This window comes from Zingiber officinale, chromosome 5A (genome assembly GCF_018446385.1).
Source record: "Zingiber officinale cultivar Zhangliang chromosome 5A, Zo_v1.1, whole genome shotgun sequence".
Lineage (NCBI taxonomy): Eukaryota > Viridiplantae > Streptophyta > Magnoliopsida > Zingiberales > Zingiberaceae > Zingiber > Zingiber officinale.
In genome coordinates this window covers 21194365-21209117 of record NC_055994.1, presented here as the reverse complement: position 1 = coordinate 21209117, position 14753 = coordinate 21194365, and the positions used below count along the sequence as shown (strand labels likewise).

The 14753-nt window shown below is 37.7% G+C and overlaps 1 pseudogene; it reads right to left on the bottom strand.

The window, feature by feature from the left end:
- LOC121979465 overlaps window positions 1-13823 on the bottom strand; it is a 41825-nt pseudogene extending 28002 nt beyond the window's left edge.
- Between the last annotated feature and the right edge of the window lie 930 nt (window positions 13824-14753).

Here is a 14753-nt window from a genome sequence, read left to right as displayed (position 1 = left end):
TCCCTTCTTTTAACATAACCATATTAAATTTATATTCTAACCTAAACCATCCAATATCTAAATTCCCATTAGATCTTCAAGGTTACAATCTTCCATAATCACCTAACATGAAACCTAAATGTCACTGAAACCATTTCAGATTCAGGTTAATCTTTATTTACAACATTCAATTACCCAATATAACAACTCTTATCCTTATTAACTAGTAACACAGCATACCCTTAACCTCCAACACCAGAACAAACAAATTCTTATTGACTCTGCCGTGGATCCAGCTCAAAACACACAGGATTCATTAGGTAACATCTACTGCAACTAATGATCGCACAAGGGTAAGGAACAAGAACTAAACCGTACCTCAATCCCCTACAAACAGAACATTACATAGTGCATCTTCACTAGCCGGATCAAGAAGAAAGAATAACAAGAAGTCATCAAAACAACCTGTTAACAACAACAACAAATCGACCTCATTACCTCTGCACCCTTCAATCACCGGAGACGATCACTGATACGAAGAAGAGATCGATCCAACAGAGCTGTGGTGGCCGGGACCAAAATACCAGTCTTTGCTTCCCAGAAAGAACCACCTGAATCAACACTAGAAAGGATCAAGGTTCGAATTAACAACCAAAACCAAACCCTTACCTCCAAGATCGAAGTTAGGGCAACGACTTGTTCTTGCCGACGAATAGGGACAAAGATCGGGAAGGAACAATGGTTGTTACCTCCTCCAAACAATCGATGCTGGCCTGATCCAACGCCGATGCCCTTGGTTCCCTCCCGACAACCGGCGAAATCCACCGATCGAGATCCATCGCCGTTGTTCACCGAGATCAGAGAAGGGAGGAAGGGATCGGGGAGAAAGAAGGTTCGGCTGTAACTAACCTCTCTTCCTCTCAACGCTCCAAGGTCCACTCTTCGCCGGCGCCACCGAGAGAAGAAGAAATCTCCGGTCTCGGTCGCGTGAAGTCCGAAGTCGCGAGAAGTAGAGGAAGAACAGAGGAGAAAGTCGAGGGAAAAGAAAAGGCTTCGGCGCTTTATAGAGAGGTTAACCCCAAACCCCATCCTCAACCTTTAGCAATCAGACGATTAAGAAGAATGAAAAGAGGAAACGAGAGGTTTTGAAGATGACCGTGTACCCAACGAGCGAAGAGGCCGAGAAGGAGAAAACGAAGCACGGAGAGCCTTTATGCCTGCAATTTTAGGGTTTTAACAGGCAGACATACTTCGTTATTCTTGTACTGCACTCGATCTCTCTTCTTCAGAAGAAGGCGACCCCTTTACACAAGATCAGAGATCTCGGTGTTGTTCTCTCTTCCTTCGGATTCCCTCATGTTGCCGACCAACCGTGCCATGGTGGTCGTGGGCGTCCTCTAGCTGTTCGGATCTTGTCGGCCCCTACCTTAGCCGGGAAGAGCGAAGAGAGGAAGGAGGAGGAGGAAGAGAGGATCGAACGAGGAGGCAGAATGGAACTACGATTTTGCTTAGGATCGAAGCAGGTGGTTTTGATCCTAATCGGGAGAGGAAGGGGCGTCGATCCAGGAAGGGGAAGAGATCCAAGAAGGGGAAGAGGGAGATGAGGCTGAGAGAGATGGTCGGAGGTTTAGGTTTAGGCTGAGAGAAGGGGCGCGATATTGGTTTAGGTTTGGAGGGAACTTTGTGAAGTGTTATAAATTTTGGCTGGTGGAAAAATTAAATTATTTTTTTTTGGTTCATTAACATCGGGTTTTAAAAACCGCTGTTAAAACCGATGTCTATTAACAAAAAAAAAGGCGCTCATAGACATCGGCTAAAAAACCGATGTCTATGAGCGAAAATCTGCGCTTATAGACACCGGTTTTTGAAAAAACCGGTGTAAAATACTCAAAGACATCGATTTTTGCTTAAAACTGTTGTTGTTCCACCGATGTCTATGAGGCTTTTTCTTGTAGTGAATAGAGCTTGGCGCAGTGACTTGCAAAAATCATTTCTAAAATGAGCATTTAAGTGCTCATACTTTGTAAGTGTACAACAATCAAAGCCGAACACAGTTCACAAAAGTGAAAGAGTCGAGCAGTGTCGCCCAAATGAGTTTAGGGACTTAGAGATTAGGGTTACCTTTGGCTTTGAGCTTTTGGCTTGATGTAGAGTGTGGTGTGGTTAGCAAAGGGCTTGCTTACTCTTGCTGTGGTCCTATGATACGGAGAGATGGAAGGAAGTCTTCTAGCAGACGACGGCGAGTGTGGAGAGGCAGAGTGGAGTCATACGGTCGGCGATGGACAGTGCAGAGAGGCGGAGAGGATTCCTACGGCTGATGGCGATGAGTGCCGAGAGGTAGAGAGGAGTCCGACGATGGCGACAATAGTGAAGAGAGGTAGAGAGCTATTGTGGAGAGGCAAGGAACTGTTGCGGCAATGGCTTCGGGCGGCAAAGGCTTCGGGCGACGAAGGCTTCAGGCGATGGTTTAACCTATGCGTTAATTTAGCCATGTTTTTTTTATTTAGCAGGATCTTGCTTTTTTTTTAATTAACTTTAATTTTTCTTACTTGAGTTTTTTTAACCAAGTTACGTTTTCGTTTCATCATGTATTTTTTTAATTTAATTTTGTTTAACATAACTTTATTTTATTATTACTTTTTCTTTATTATTTCCATACTAATCACAAGTTACGTTCTATTTTAATCATTTTTTTATTTAATTTTTTTTAACATAATTTTATTTTATTATTACTTTTTCTTTATTATTTCCAAACTAATCATAGCATATATGTTGCATGCTATTGATAATAAATAAAAGTATTTGCAGCATGCCTATGTTAGGACCTTTGTACCCGCTAGAGGGGGTGAATAGCGTTTCGTCGCGCTTGAGTTGGTTTGCTTCTTCTTGATGATGTGCAGCGGAAAATACAAGAACCAAACACCAACAACGCTAACTCTAGGAATTTACTTGGTATTCACCTCAAGCAGAAGTGACTAGTCCAAGGATCCATACACTCACGCACCCTCCACTATGAAACCACTCCTTTGCGGCAACTACCGAAGGCGGAGAAGCCTTACAAGCTCACAATACAACAAGAATATAAAGAGAAGCAAACACAAGAGAAATCTTACAAGATTTGTACAATAAACCCTAACCCTAGCTTCTTCTTCTTGTTGCAACTCGCCTATTGACTTGGACGTGCCTCCAAGAACCTTCAAGACTGGTGGAGAGAGCTGTGGAGAAGTCGCAGAAGAATCGCAGGAAAGAACGCAAAGTTCTGCAGAGAAAATGCTCCACCCAGGCTTTAAATAGTGCTCCCAATCGATCCAATTCATCCTCAATCAATTGCCACGTCAGCACCGCTTCATCGTAGCCGCCCATCGCTCGTTTCCTTCGCAATGGTCGAATCCCAATCGATCGACTGATCGATTGGGAACATCTGAATCGATCGGTGGATCGATTCAGAAGCGTTCTGTGTTCTCGCGATCGCGCGAGAACTCCCCTGCCCAATCGATCGACCAATCGATTGGGCAGCTCCCAATCGATCACTCGATCGATTGGGAAAGCTCCTGTGCTCGCGATTTTATATCCCAATCGATCAACCGATCGATTGGGCCTTCCCACAATCACAGCACACACCAATTGATCGACTGATCGATTGGACCCTGGTTCAATCAATTGCCCGATCAATTGACCAGCCTGGACTTGACTCAAACTCAAGTCCAAAGCCTCCAACCCAACTCCTGGTCAACCGTGACTTGTTGAGTCTCCGTGCCTAGTATTTGGCCACACCCGACCAACCTCGAATTAACCTTCTAGCCTCCTCCATCAGCCTTGCGTCCCTCTGATATCTCCCATCCTTCACACCTTGCCTTCAGGATCTTCCTTCGGCCTCATCCTAGTTGTCGAATTATACCACCACACTCGACTAACCTCGAACTAGCTTTCTAGCCTCCTCTATCAGTCTTGCGTCCCTCGGATATCTCTCCATCCTTCACGTTTTTCCTTCAAGAGCTTCCTTCGGTCTCATCCTAGTTATCGAGTTCTCCTTCCCAAGTCACACTAGGACTTACCACCCTTTGCCAAGATCACACTTGGACTTTCCAATTGCCTAACCTCCAGTTAGGACTTCCACCACTGCCTAAACTCCAGTTAGAACTTCCATACGCCTAACCTCCAGTTAGGACTTTACATACGCCTAACCTCCAGTTAGGACTTCCATACGCCTAGCATCTAGTTAGGACTTTCCCAATAAAGTCTCCTGTCAACCTTGACCTACTTGACTTGCATTCTCATCAACCTGGTCAACCCTTTGACCATCTCCATAACCGGACGATTGCCCTAGCAATCTCCATATATTGTCAAACATCAAAACTCAAACCTCGACTCAAGCTTGACTCAACTCAAGCTTAGTCAAACTGGTCAACCTTAACCAAGGAAAATTGCCCCAACAGCCTATTCTTGTACGCTGTTATTGTTATTAAATATTTATAGTATTAACGACATGCTTTTAATGTGCGTCGTTAATATTTAGACATAAATTTTTTTTCTTATTCAAGTTTATACTATTAACGGCGTGCATCAACATGCACGCCATTAATAATACTATTAATAGTGTGCTTTTAATGTGTGATGTTAATAGCAAGCTGCGAAAAGCTATTTCTGTTGTAGTGGTAGTTCGGAATTTGTCCGGAAATAATCATGAAATCCTCGATTTGAACCCTGGATGGGTTGTCCGGGTTCATCACCTTCATCGTTATACCAATTTGTCACTTGGCCCCCCTCATCTTCAATAATCATGTTATACAAAATAATACATGCTAACATAATATGTTTTAACTTTTTTCTGTACCAATAATGAGTTGGACCTCTGACAATTGCTTATCGAGCTTGGAGCACCCCAAATGCTCATTCAACATTTTTTCTTGCAACCACTTGTCTTTCCTTAAACAATCTTCTCTTGGGATCTTCCGAGCAAAGAAAAGCCTTCAAGAAAGTAGCTCATTCTGGATATATTCTATTTGTTAGATAATACCCCTTTGTATATTGAGTCTCGTTGACTATGAAATTAATCTCCGGGGCATTTTCTTACAAGACGTTATTGAATATCAGAAATTCGTATAACACATTAATATCATTACGTGAACCTGCGACACCAAAGAATGCAACCATATCCACAAGTCTTGAGACGCGACCGCTTCAAACACTATTATTGGTGATCCATGACCTCTTGTAAACTGGTCTTTCCAATCAATTGGATAATTTTTCCATTCCCAATGCATGCAATCAAGGTTGCCCAACATTCCAAGGAATCTGTGCCTCTCATTATGCATTTGAAGAAGACATTGAACATTACCAGCATTCGGCCTTCTCAAGTATCGATCACTAAATAGTTCAACCACATAACCGTAGAACTTGAACAGACACTTGATGGCGGTTGATTCATCCATGCATAGGTACTCATCAAGATGGTTGACTGAGACTCCATAAGACAATTGACGAATCGCAACCATGCATTTTTGTAGTGGTGAAAAGCTTTTCTTCTCGCATCATCATCCCTCTGTTGAAAATACAAAGAACAACTCTCAAGTGCATTAACTATGTGACAAAATAAATCTCTTCTCATGCGAAATCATCTTCGAAATAATTGATCCGGATACACTGAGTTTGTGGAGAAATAATCATTAAAGAACCTCGTATGTCCGACTTCACGATTTCTTTAATTAGATGAACCTTCTTCTTCGCCGCATCTTGTTATTACTTTTATATGCTTCAACTATTTGTCGACTTTGTTGAAGTATCAATGACATTAGCTCATTCCCCGAATCATAACCTTCGTCACCAACTTCATCTTGGACTTCGTTTTCACTTGTCGATTCAAAGCTAGTGCTACTTGAATATTGAGACATTTTGGAGGAAACTAATTCAAGTCTATGTTTAGAATAAGAATTGTAGAGCACAAGGTGTCTATTTATTTTTTGCTTGCTACTTTCTATTAATAGAATGATTCTCATTAATTGATTAAATAAAAATATATTTCAACGGATACTTGTTTGGGTGGACCACCCAATTTACTTATTTCTTCTTTCTGAGTAAAAATATTTGATTCATTGAAAATTACAATAATCAATTGAAAAGTACAATAATTGAAAGTTACATTAATTGAATAGTACAATAATAAAAAATTACATTAATTGGAAAGTATAATAATTGAACATTATAATAAATGAAAATTATATATTTCATCTCCTCTAATCTCTTGACATAGATGTTCGTGGATGATTAATTGCTCCTCTATCATTTGCGAAGTGTCCTTCAAAAGGATTGCGTGTTCTTTTAATTAAGCTGTAACGCCCGCCCTCCCTGCTAACCCTAAGGGACGGGGCTACGATACTCTATGTACAAATAACAGCGGAAGACTTAAAATAATTTTCTTAGTTTAATAAAAACTTTTCTTTTGTTTTCCTTTTTATCAAATCCGAACTACACTATCAGTGCCTCAATAACATGATAACAAATTTAGTAGAAACATAACATCAAGTCACACATATGGTACTACAATTCATTATACCAAAGCGTAGTTCTTTAAAAGTTTTAAAGCAGGTTCTTATTTGGTTGCCTAGCCACCGCCACACACATCTCCTTGCCTCTCCTGCTGCTCCTCTAGCTCATCCAACTTTTTCCTTTATCTGTGGTACAAGGACAGTAAGTTGTGAGCACTCATGGCTCAGTAAGTTCCTTTCCTACTCACTAAAACCGAAAATCATAATATAATCAAAGAATGTCTCAACATGGCATCACTTCAACTAGTCATGACATAATGTAACATACTCTTTTAAGCATATCATGCAACATGAAGAAATCATAACTAGTCATGGCATATCATAGCGTAAAGCATAGCATGAAGCATAACATAATCGTATCTAATCATGGCATATCATCATAAGGAGTCATGGCATATCATACACATGAACATATCATGGAACATAACGTAATCATATCTAACCATGGCATATAAATCATCATAAGGTATATGCATATGATTTTGAAAAACATGCATCCGAAAAACATGTGTATGTCTCATGATCTTTAAAACCATTTCTTCTTACATATATATATATATTTGAACATAATCTCAACTTAAAGGGGATCCCGGCTATGTACCACTTACATATTGCGCGCAACCTATGTAGGTCCAAGGTAGCAAGTCTTGAACCCTACAAGGCAAACATACTAGGCCCGAGTCTTACTCCATCGACCTAGGGGCACTTAGGAGCCCATCCCTAACGAGGCCCGAGTCTTATTCCATCGACCCCGGGGCGCTTATGGAGCCCACCCTTGGTACAAGCCATATAAAGTAAAGTACATGTCATACTTATACATATCATACATCATAAAAGCATGCATCACTTAGGCACGCATCATATCATAAAAGTATGCATCACTTAGGCATACATCATGTCATAAAAGTATGCATCACTTAGGCATACATCATATCATAAAGGTATGCATCACTTAGGCATACATCATGTCATAAAAGTATGCATCACTTAGGCATACATCATATCATAAAGGTATGCATCACTTAGGCATACATCATGTCATAAAGGTATGCATCACTTAGGCATACATCATACCATAAAAGTATGCATCACTTAGGCATACATCATATCATAACAATATGCATCACTTAGGCATACATCCTATCATAACAATATGCATCACTTAGGCATGGATCATAAAAACATGCATATTTTAAGCATAAAGCATATCATCAAGCATGCATAATTTAACCACATAGCATATCATGAAAGCATGCATATTTTAAGCACTAAACATAGCATCAAAGCATGCATAATTTAACCACATAGCATATCATGAAAGCATGCATATTTTAAGCACTAAACATAGCATCAAAGCATGCATAATTTAACCATATATCATAACATAAGCATGCATATTTTCAGCTCATATCATATCGCCAAAGCATGTAAGATTTACCCACATATCATAACATAAAACATGCATATTTTGAACTCATAACATATCGTAGAAATTCTCATCTGGTATAGCTCACAAGCATACATGTCTAAGCATAAAAGTATATCATGTGCTCATCCAATCATAAGGAACAATGTAACATGATTAATTTGGGTACTAAGCTTCCTAATCCTTTGGGTTCTTATCATGGCCGAAACCCTCTTAGGTGCCCATTTAGGTTTTTAAACACATCCAAGCATGTAGAACCTAATTCATTCACATATCATTTTCATAGGAAGTCTCATAACCAAGATTTACTTGGACTCTAAGTTCTCCAAGTCCTTAAACCTCATTTGGCCGAATCTTAACAAGTGTGAAACAAGGTTCTAAAGGACATAAAGCATGGAAACTTTAACCATATTTATAGCATTCATTTCAAGAAATATGGTAAGCACCATTGAGTTAGTTCCTAAATTCTTTAAGCCCTTAAATTTATGTCTTGGCCGAAACTTACAAGTACTCATTTAGGTTTTCAAGCAAGCATACAAGCATGTGAACTTACTCTAACATCATGTATAAATTCATAAATGGCATCATACAAGTGGTCATGGCCGAAACTTCCCTTAGCATCAATTTAGGTCACTAACAACATATAGCATGTGAATTTTTAGCTTTCTACATTTCATATTTCATGGAGAGTGACATGAGCATGTTCAATGTAAGTTCTAGGGTTTCTAGGGCATGTATCCCTTCATGGACGAGACCTTAAGGTATCCATTTGAATCATAGTTAAATATATAAGCATGTGAACACAACAACATGTTATCTCAATTTCTTAAGAAGCATCTTTAACACATGAGGTCTAAATTTTTAGGGTTTCTAGGTCTTTAAACCCTACATGGCCGAACCTCATCAAACATAAAATTTTTTCAAATGGCATAAAAGCATAGAAAGTCATAACACATTTCATAACATGTATAAAAGTCAAGCACTATAAGCATATATTTAAATTGTGTCTTAGGTTTCCTAGGTTTTTCCTTTCTTTATCTCATAGCATATGTTTGGCCGAAACCTTCCAAGTCTTTAAACTAGGTTTTAGGTGGCCTAAAGTATGGAAAACCTAAACAAGTTTTATGGCAAAAATATCAAAGAACTATACATATAAATTTTGTTCACAACAAGCTAGGACCCTTGTGGTCATAATTATCATATATCATGCAACCAATTTTCCTATACTCTAATTAAGCATGGGAGCATTAAACAACTTTCATATCTTATTGTCATGGAGGTTTTGAGCATGTTAAAAATCTGTTTAAGATATTCTAAGCCATCCACCTTACCATGGCCGAAATATTAAGAGTGGTGTTCATGAGTTTCTATCAACATACAAGCATGCAACTTCTTTAAGAAACTCTATATTCTATCATATAAACATGGTGAGTTTAAATTCAAAGTATTCCTAACCCTAAACCCTTCCTTGGCCGAAACTTGTGAGTGGGATACTTTTGGTTCCAAGTAACCTTCAAGTATGAAAACAATAATGAATCCTTAACCATTTATTTAGAGGGTTTTGTGCAAGTTAGGTAAACAAATAAATTCCCTAGCCCTTATAAAACCTTTTTGGCCGAAACTCTAGGGTTAGATACATCTCTAATCCAACATCACATATATATAAAAATATGAGAGAAAACCTTCTTACAAAGCATAGAAAAATTATCATGAATCAAGGCTTATTTTAAACATTCCTAGGATCACAAGTCCTTCCTTTGGCCGAATTTTTCACAACTTTGTTCTAGGTTTTGAAATCCTCATAAAATCCAAAAACACATCAAAACTACTTGTACCACAGGTGAGGGGATACTTACATCCTTTTCTCTTGTGGTTCTAAAGTGTGGTGATGGAAGAAAGGGTCTCTTCTTCTTGTTCTCCTCCTTTGATTTCCTTTGGTAGCCCTCCTTTGTATCCTAGGAGGAACTTTGTTTTGGGGGCCGAAAATGGAGGAGAGGGGGCTGAGGTTCTCGGTGATGGAGAGGGGAGAATGAGAGAAATGAGAGAAAAATCAAATCTTCTCTTCACATGCTCCCTTTTATGTTAAGGGGGAAGAGGTAGCAAAATTGGTTTTTGCTTTCCTTCTCCCTTAGCCTTTTTTTTCATTTTATTTTTATTTTATTTATTTATTTGTTCTCATCATTCATGATGAAACAAGGGGAATGAATCCCCTTAATGGTCCTCTTTAAGTCACGGCAAAAAAGAGAGGAAGAGGGAGAGAAAAGAAGGAAGGCAAGTTGTCTTTCTCTTGTTCTTTTCTTGTTTTCTTTTGGCTAGCTTTTACTCTCATCCTTATCATGAGTTTCCCTCCTTTGCTATCAATATATTATTCCTATCCCAACTGGTTATTACCCATTAATCCTATCATTTACATCATGAGAAGTTCAAGGTTCAATCCTTGACAACTCCCTATTTTTATTTCTTTTTATTTCTTTTTGGTTCAACATTCTACTAATATTTTTCTAAGGCAAATTCATCATTCTCTTATTTTATCTTAAAAGCTTAGTGGGTGTTACATAAACTTTGGCTAAGGCAACTTTTGCTTTCATCTCGATTGCGCTTGTTTTCATCTCCTCAACTTTGAGTTGTTTTTTTTTTCATTTTAACTTCAGTCATTTTTATGCTTGTATACTCAACAAACTGCAAACATATTATCCAAATTTGTTGTCATACATTCAATGTCTGATTTTATGTTGTCTTTTCCCTTTCTTTTTGTTGCCTTCTGACTCATTGGACGAGTTTCTTCTTCACTTAGGTCTACATGTAGACTCGCATCTTGGTTAGATGAGGTGTTGTTTGCCCCCGACTTTGAGGTCCTTGCCTTATTCGTGCCAACAAGGTGATCAACTAATTGTAGAGTAAACATTGGACAATCTTTTTCATTCTCCATACATGCTCAAGATTAAATGCAACGCCATTATTTTTCTCGTGATATTTTTCATACGCAAAGCCGCAATATGTCCTTATCATTGTGGTCGCTACAATACGCACTATAAACACTATTGTAATTTGTATTGAAGTGATATACCTTTTTTTTGTATGGTATTGTGATAGTGCGATCGTATGACACTAGCAAGTAGCAATTCTATTGGATGTACCTGGAGGATGATTCTCATTGTAGTAGCTTGCAAAACATCCTCAAAAAGCATCTACCTTCTGATCATTGCCGATGATTGGATCATCACTAATAGTAACAAACAATCTCGTTAAAACCTCGTCTTCAACCTTACTCTATATTAACTGCTTTGTTCTACTCGCAGCGTTAGAATCCACCTTCTCCAATTTTACGAGTTCAATTGGGGATTCACGGTTAGACAAATGAGTCTCTAGAACAAAAGTCGGAGTAAACGGTTCATTTTCCGCTAGAGATGTAAAAGACATATCGGTTGCATGTGGAATAGATGGATAATTTTGTGAATATGAATTATATGGATAATTTAGTGAATATGAACCATATGGATTTGGTGAGTAGAGATTATGTGGATAATTTGTTGGATATAAAAAATATGAGTAATTTGGTAGAATTTGTGAATTTTGAGAAGAAGGATTCTTTTTCTGATAATTTTTGGTTAATCATAAAATTTCTAAAACAATTCTCAACTATTTTCATCTATTTTAGAGTAAAATAAGAAGATTTTTAGATGGATTTAGTATTGAAAGATTGAAACAAGATGGTGCGTATTTATAAGATGAAATTTCACTTTTTTTTTTAAAAAAAAAACTATCTCATAAAAAAGCCGTTACAAAATTAAAACTATCTATTGATTAAAAATTAAGATTTTTTTAAAACTATTCGTTAAAAAATAGTTGAATAATTAAAACTATTCGTTCATTAGAAACTATCCATCTGAAAGTTTTTTTTAAAAAAAAATGTTTTTAATATAATATATATATATAACAAAAAATTTTAAAAACTATCCGTTGATTATAATTTCTTTTAATTTTTAAAATTTTAAATTATTAAATAAAAATAATAATAAGTTTTACCCATGTGGCACGCGGTGGGCCACATACAAATTAAAAAATATTAAAAAAAACACATTAAATGCGTTCAATGTTTATATGAGTCTCATACATGTTATAATCTTTCTTGCATTAATTTTTAACTTCCAAGGTTATAACATCTTATTAATTCTCCAACCCATGATAAGAATATATCTTTTTTATCATTTTTCTTTTAACATTAACATTCATTATTTATAAATATTAGTATATTTAATCATCTTAAAATTAATACATATTAAATAAATAAATTATAAATAATATAAAATAAAAACCCAAACTGTTGAAAAAATATATACAAAAATTAAATTATTACAATTTAAAAAATTATTATTATTATTTAAAAAATACTCTCATGTATTATTATTTATCTTTTTTAAATTTTTTAATAAATAAAACAACATAAACTAATGGGGTGGGCCAAGCCCACTTAACTTGTTCAATCTCTTGAACACGAAGGAGTGTATAACTCTTTTAATATTGAAAGGATGTTATAATCAATATTTTGAAAATCGGACCGGTCACTTAACCAGTGAGATAATCGGGTCAAGATTTTTAAGATTTGACCGGTCTAATCGATGATTCAACTGTTATATATATATATATATATATCATGCTTCAATAATTAAAAATCATGCTTCAATGCTGATTAAACCTATGATTTTGACCGGTTTTGACTAATCTTTTTAATTTTTTTCAACTTTAATGATTGATCAGACCAGATCAAGAGTCGGTTCGCAGTTCAATCGGTCGGACCGGCCGATCCGGTCCGATTTTCTCAACATTGGTTATAACACCCCTTTCATGAGAGTGCTCTAAGAAGTGCATTGTGCGTCTGTGCCCCTAGAAGATAGGGGTGAGCAGTCAACCCGTCAAACCGACCAACCCGCTTATATCGACCTGAACCGAATCCAAAAAAAATAATCCGCCGGATATAGGGCCGGATGTAGGGTCCTGATATTACATTATCTGATCTAGTAGGGCCGGATAATTTTTTATCCCAATAAACGAACCAACCTGATCCGCGATCACATCTACTTGTAGCAACTACTGTTGATAAGTAGCAATAAGTTATAGCAGCTACTGCCGATAAACTGCTACATGTTATAGTAGCTATTTCCGATTACCTGCTACAATGTATAATGAGTAATGTCTATTATCATTTTAAAATATTTTTTTTATATTTATATTTATATTTTATATTTCATTGGATATAGAGTCGGATATCCAAATAACTGACAATCCGTCGGATATCTGATACATAAGAACCGCTGAATATAGGGCCGGATGTAGGTCATGATATTACATTATCTGATCTAGTAGGACCGGATAATTTTTTACTTCAATAATCGAACCAACTTGATCCATGATCACTCCTATTAGAAGATGTCTTTGCATGAGCAAAAGTATGGTTGGAACACTGTTGCCTCTTGAATCAAATGAGCATTGCATTGATTCAGTGGAAATGCCAAACACAAGTTGCACTGCAATGGAATTTATTCCAGAGAGAATTAGAGAAACAAATAATCAATGAGATGCAGAGAACTTGAACAGAAATCGAAACCTCAGGCTCGAACTCGATGGGCAGGCCAAGAAATCCACGGAAGCGGTAGAAATCCACGGAAGCGGTCGAAGGTGACGTGGGCGACGTGGCGTACGCCGGTTGGCATCGAGCAGTGCTTTTCCTCTTGTAACCGAGCACCCACTGGCGGAGCACAGTCGGGAAGAACGCCAATGGCGGTAGCTGTTGCTTCTTGTCCTCCGCCACCTTGGTCACCACTATGCCTCTCCCTCCCCTTTTTTTATCTCTATCGCGCCGGCAGTCAGCCATGGCTTATAGTATTACGAGAAGACGAAGGTGGGCCAAGTAACAGCTGAGATTTATATGATTAACAACGATCGCTAATAAAACATAAAGATTAGATTTTGAGAACGAATCTACAATAAAGATTAGATTTTGAGAACAAATTGCTACAATAAAGACTCAATTATTGAAACCAGGGCTGGACAAAAAAAAAAGTATACTTTTTAGAACATGGCAACTTCTACATTCCACTACTCTTGCTGTCTTACCAGCTTCCAGAAAGGGGGTAGGAGGGTGGAGAAAACGAGCTACTTAATTGGTGGTCGCTGGAGTTGGATTGGAGAAAGGTTTTGAAGTGGTGGAACGTACGAGGGAATCCTTACTTCTTCTTGACTCAAATATATTTCGACTTCATTTTGGCATTGGGGGAACTGAAGAGAAGCAAAACTGGTTCAGTTTGACTTTGGAATTTCCATGAGGTGCTACGTGTACGTTGACTTCTCTGGATTTATCATAGAGAAGTCTTGAGTGCAAGAAACCAGAATCATGAGTCTTTCTCTGCCTCTTCTGATGAATTTGAGTTGCATGATCGCATGAACTGGCGTGAGGCTACGCATGAAGATGACGACGGCATTATATCTATGATGCAACTCTGTTCTAATTCTCAACCACATGCAAAAGTACTGAAAGTTTCTTCGAGGCGAAGGTTAATGATTAAGGTCGATCGATGCCAACTCAACTCTAGCTTAAGACTTGAGAAATGACTTGTCTTTGCTCTGGTCCATCCTCCATTGAAGAGGTTTGATGAAACAGGAGCCTTGGTCCACAATCTAAACAATATGAAATTGGCTTGAAAGATGAGCTAACATTTCATGACACCAGTGGCATGCATCATTTCCCTAGCTCAGTAGTTCAGTTCATGGGAGCATAATGTTGGGCCCCCAAGTCTTGTTTAAAC